This window comes from Mus musculus, chromosome 12, assembly GCF_000001635.26.
Source record: "Mus musculus strain C57BL/6J chromosome 12, GRCm38.p6 C57BL/6J".
In the NCBI taxonomy this organism is placed as follows: domain Eukaryota; kingdom Metazoa; phylum Chordata; class Mammalia; order Rodentia; family Muridae; genus Mus; species Mus musculus.
This window is the reverse complement of record NC_000078.6, coordinates 80,284,098-80,290,097: the sequence shown is the minus strand read 5'-3', so window position 1 is coordinate 80,290,097 and position 6,000 is coordinate 80,284,098.

Here is a 6,000-nt window from a genome sequence, read left to right as displayed (position 1 = left end):
CAAACCCAGAGTTGGAGGTCAGGGTAGTCTCAAGGTCAGGAGAGAGTAGATGTCAGAGCTGCAAGGGACTTGGGGGTAGGGGGTGGAGTGTTGTGCTGCTCAGGCACCAAGCACGAGTGGAACCAGGACAGGAGGGAGTGAGGAAGTGCAGTAGGTGCCCGGGTGGCAGGCCTCCACCCAGCGTTTCTCAATGGCCTGAGGTGCCCTCAACTCCACTTTCCTTCCTTCCTTCCTTTCTTGTGTGTGTGTGTGTGTGTTTCAACACTCAACTAAGCTGAGCATAGTGGCACACACCTTTAATTTTAGCATAGAGGCAGAGGCAGAAGGATCTCTCTCTGAGTTCTAGGCTAGCCTGGACTATGTAGAGAGTTCTGGGATAGCCAGGGCTACATAGTGAGACCCTGTCTCAAAACAATAGCAACAACAAAAACAACCACTTTACTAGTTATAGTGTACACACACACACACACACACACACACACACACACACCCCTATGGTCAGAGCCTGCATGTGGATATTATAGGACAACCATCGGCATCAGTTCTCAACTATCATGTATGTGGGTCTTGGGGATAGAACTTGAGTCTCCAGTGTTGGCAATGAGCACCTCTATCTGCTGAGCCATCCTACCGGTCCCCCTGTTTTGTTTTGTTTGTGACAGTGTCTTACTCTCTAACTCAGGTTGGCTGGGACTCACTATGTAGACCACTCTGACCTTGAATCTGAGGCAATCTCCCTGCCTGTGCCTCCTGGGAAATATCTTTATGTCTGCTTTGTTTTGAGACATGGTCACAGTTAGCCCAGACGGTCTGAAATTCCTTAAGTATCAGAAGATGAGCTTAAACTCCTGGTCTTCTTGCCTCTGAGTGCTGGGGTCACAGGGGTGTGCCCCGAACCCAGTCTAACCAGGACTGGTTTTAGTTTAGAAACTGGATTTTTCAGGAGAATGAGAAATAGAAACTAAAGAAAAATGATGCTACCTAAAGTGCTCACCCTTGAGAGACAGCTAAATGTGGAACTGAGGTGAAGGTCAAGGAGGCTGTGAGAGAAGGAAGCCATTGGGGATTGGTGAAAATTTTCCTGGCGATAATGCAATCTTGTATGCATAATAAAGCTTAAAATGTGGCTACATCAAAACTCTTTGTAAAGTACATATAATATCTTCCATAAAGATGGGGGTCTATAGATTGACTGTGTGATGCGTTCGTTCCCTAAGGATAGTGTTTATAGATAGACAAGCTCATGATAATGGTCTGAGGGAGGATGTAGTGCAGAGGTCACCAGGCTATTAATCGATCCTCTCCCAGCCTTCTGGGCAGAAACAGTTCCTCCCTTTGAAGAGACAACCCTGTGTGTTTAACATTGCTGGTTTTTCTAGAACTTATCGGTGAGCACAAGAACCACCCTGCCTCCCACCATCCCTGGACAGGCAGCATTGACTCGACAACCTCTCAGCTCTCCTTTGTAGCTTCAGAGTCAGGTGAGGAGTGTCGCAAATTGCCCCTGTGTCCTGTTCTGCTCATGAAAGCATGAGATCACCAGCTACTCCACACTGACTCTCAGATGATGCGTTTTGGAAACACCTGCAGAGCTTTAAAACGCACAGCAGTAGCAAGGCATGGTGGCTCACACGTATATTCCCAGCATGCAGTGAGTTTGAGGACAACCTGGTCTACATAGTGAGTTTCAGGCCAGCGTGGGTTTCAGGATGAGACCCTGTCTCATCAAAAACAGAAAACACAACAACAATTGCAACAAACCAGGCATGGTGTGTAACACCCATAACCCTAGCACTTGGGAGGATTATTACAAGTTCAAGTCCGGTAGTGACTACATAGCAAGCTCTAGGCTAGCCCGGAATACTGTGTACATGAGACCTTGTCTCAAGTCCCTCTCTGCCCTGACAAAAGTACAGCACTGATATCTTGGCATCTCTGCACTTCTCAAATATTCCCAAATTTACTAGACTGTGCTGCAGGTAGCTCTACATACTTACTGAACCACAAAACTTTGGGAGCCACTGAAATTTATTAGGTAGTTAGATTCTAAGGCATCTCCAGACAGATTCACAGATTCAGTGGCCCTAAGGCATAGAAAGAGCTTATCATTATGAGACTCCTCCCCTCTACCCCTCCAACGCCCCCCCCCCCCAGCGCACACTCGAGTGCGCACACGCACACACACACACACCCCGGCTTCTTGCTTTGTGGTTACTGGCAGTCACAGCTCCTGGAATCATGGGATCACATGATGAGAATCAAAGGTTAAGGAAATGGCACAGGTCAAAGGTGATAAGAGACAGCTTGTTACTTCTCTCCATTCCTCAAGGACAACACTCTCAGAATCCCCTCATTAGAGGCCTCTTGATTCTCACTGAGCAATCACCGGTCACCCTAAGTTGCAGGAGGCTCTAAAGAAGTGAATTTGGACTTTTCTGGTTTCTATAGTAAGAAACCAGAGATGGAGGCGGAGACTAGAAGAGGCCATTGAGCAGCTAGTCACCAGGATGGCAGACCATGCAAACCCAAGGTGGGCACGCATGTGGAAGAGAACAAGTTAGATTATTAAGCAATCAGCTAATTACTTACTTGAGAAAGCAAGCCAATATTGAAGTTGTTAGATGAGTTGATCAAGTAGTTGTCACTTTCTGTTTGATTTCCTTCCCATTCAGAAAACACCTTTGAAAGGTTTTCCTTAGCCGGGCGTGGTGGCACACGCCTTTAATCCCAGCACTCGGGAGGCAGATTTCTGAGTTCGAGGCCAGCCTGGTCTACAAAGTGAGTTCCAGGACAGCCAGAGCTACACAGAGAAACCCTATCTCGAAAAACCAAAAAAAAAGAAAGAAAGAAAGAAAGAAAGAAAGAAAGAAAGAAAGAAAGAAAGAAAGAAAGGTTTTCCTTAAAATATAATATGCTGCTTAGAGACAAGAATTGGCATTTGTATGTAAATTTGGGAGGTTGTTACCAGTTCAGTGCCACAGCAGTTGGCGAAAATGGAGGTGAGAAGATTAAAAAAAAAAAAAGAAAGAAAGAAAGAAAGAAAAGAAAAAAAAAGGTAATGGACCGGACCACAGTTATCCACAGTTATTAACACTCTTTAAATTCAAGTTTTAAGAAATGCACTGCAGCCACTGTGGTACTGTACACGTTTAATCAGCACTTGGGAAACAGAGGCAGGCAGATCTCTGTGAGTTTGAGGTCAGCCTGGTCTACAGAGCTAGTTCCAGGACTGTCAGGGCTGTTACACAGAGAAACCCTGTCTCAAAAAACAAACAAACAAACAAAATAAAAAGGCACTGCCCGAATTAGCTGCCTAGAAACCTCTTAGTAAATATTACTTTTGGAAATTTGTCCCTGGAATAAAAACATGTACAAATTCCAGATGTTGTCTCTCCCAAAGCTGTTTATGAAAATTGGAAATAATTAAGAAGAATGTTGGAGCCGGGTGTGATGGCGCACACCTTTAATCCCAGCACTTGGGAGGCAGAGGCAGGAGAATTTCTGAGTTCGAGGCCAGCCTGGTCTACAGAGTGAGTTCTAGGACATCCAGGGCTACACAGAGAAACCCTGTCTTGAAACTACCCGCCCCCCTAAAAAAAAAAAAAAAAAAAGAAGTGAGAGAAGCAGAGTAGAGGCTGTGTGGGCACAATCATATCTTCATTGTTTAAGGCATATTTATGCCAAATACTAAACCCAAACAAAAATACTAGGCTGGAATGGGGCCAAACCAGGGCATCAAGTGGGCTTAGCAAGCACACTGCCACCCCTCTTCACATCCCACAGCTCTTCTCTTGGCTTGCCTATGGTAACATGTTTGGTTTTATTACCAGGAGAAAAGGGATAATCGCTAGAAGAGGACCCAGGTTCCCCTTCTCCCACCTGCTCCTCATCCATGCCCTACCCCAGGTCACACAGGAAGGCTTTCTAGTCTCTGGTGCTCTCAGAGGCTTCTGCAGACCCAGCCGGCTCTGCCAAGTTCCTGTTTCAATGGAAACTCTTACTGTTTCCATTGTCTGACTCGAGAGTCTTCTAATGACTGCACTTAATTACGTGTGGATTGGGTTTTATTTGGACAGAGCTTTATTTGTCCGGGCTTTCTTCACCTGTGCTTTGTGCTAGAAGCCAAGACAGAAAGGTTTAGAGGAAGGGCAGGGGGTGGGCCTTGAATGGCAACCATTCTGCTAGAAGAAAGGTTGGGCTCAGGCTAGCCATGAGACCGGCCAACAAGAAATGTGCTTGCTGCTGCTGCAGCTGCCTGGGGTCTAAGGTGCGGCAAAAGACAGCTTGCACCCCAGGGCTAGGTGTCAGTTTCCCAAGCATAGATCATCCATCCTAACTATGATGGAAACTTTTTAGTAAAAGTCTCACTTTGTAACCCAGGCTAACTCAGAACTCACATGGTGCTCTCGGCCTCCTAAGAGCTAGAATTACAGGCATGAGTGACCACTCAGGACAGACAGGCAATGTGACTATGTACTAGGGGCTGAGCAAAGCTGGCAGCAAAGAGTCTCTCTCTCTCTCTCTCTCTCTCTCTCTCTCTCTCTCTCTCTCTCTCTCTCTCTCTCTCTCATTGATTTTTGATTTTCAAGACAGGGTTTCTTGGTGTAGCTCTGGCAGTCCTGGAGCTCTCTCTGTAGACCAGGCTGACCTGTGCCTCCTGAGTGCTGGGATTAAGGGCATTCGCTGTCACTGCTTAGTACAAAGGCTCTCTTTCCAGGGACCCAAGATGGGGTGCTTAGTGGGATGGACAACTGAGGGAGTCAGCAGTTAGACAGAGCAACACAATGCTAGGGGTAACAGGGAGAAGGGAAAAGTAATGGTGGGAAGTGAGAGGCGGTGGCAAGGGCCACAGATTCATAAGGGTCCAGAGATAGATACTTGGAGCCGGTGAGGGTGGAACCAAGACCTGGCTGAACATCTGCTGGGGCATACTTGTGGTTTGAGTGTCCCTAGGGGTCTCAAGTGGCTTAGTCCTCAGAGTGACAGGATTGGGAGGTAATGGATCATCTGATAGGTAAGGTCTCTTGAGAGGTCCCTGGGTCACTGGGGACACTGGTCATTTTCCTGGAAACCCTTTGGTAGTTCTCTGGAGAAGATGGCTATTAGAAGAGCAAGCCTGACTCTGCCCACTCCTTCTGGAGCTGGGTGTGGTGGTGCATGCCTGGTTCCAGGTGTGACTACTTGCTTATATATGTGCTCCACCATGAAGGTCACTGTTGTTGACCTTTGAGCATTCAGGCTCCGAGCTAAATAAACCTCTTTCTTACACAAATAGCCTGCCTCCGGTGAAGGAAAACTAACATAACACCTGTCATAACTATCTGGGACATTATGGTTCTAAATGAGAAATAGCCACAGGAAGACTGATGTGGGAATGAATTTGCCATGTGTAGGAAAAGCAGTGTGTTAGTTAGGTCTTTACTACTGTGAACTGACACTATGACCAAGGCAACTCTTATAAAGACAACATTCAATTGGGGCTGGCTTACAGGGTCGGTGGTTCAGTCTATTTTCATCAAGGCAGGAGCATGGCATCATCTAGGCAGGCACGGTGCAGGAGGAGCTGAGAGTTTTACATCTTCATCTGAAAGCAACTAGAAGACTGACTTCCAGGCAGCTAGGATGTAGGTCTTAAAGCCCACACCCACAGTGACACACCCACTTCAACAAGACCACACCCACTCTAACAAGGCCACACCTACAAATAGTGCCACTCCCTGGGCTAAGCATATTCAAACCACAGCAAGAAGAAAGATTGGAGCTGGGGCATGGTGGCACACACCTTTAATCCCAGTACTTGGGAGGCAGAGGCAGGCAGATTTCTGAGTTCAAGGCCAGCCTGGTCTACAGAGTGAGTTCCAGGACAGCCAGGGCTACACAGAGAAACCCTGTCTCGGAAAAAGCTTCAATTCTCAATACTGTATGAAAAAGGGAAAGAGGAGACACTGTGAAGATAGCTCAGTTGGTGTTCACTGGATAAAACACATGGACCGTTTGATC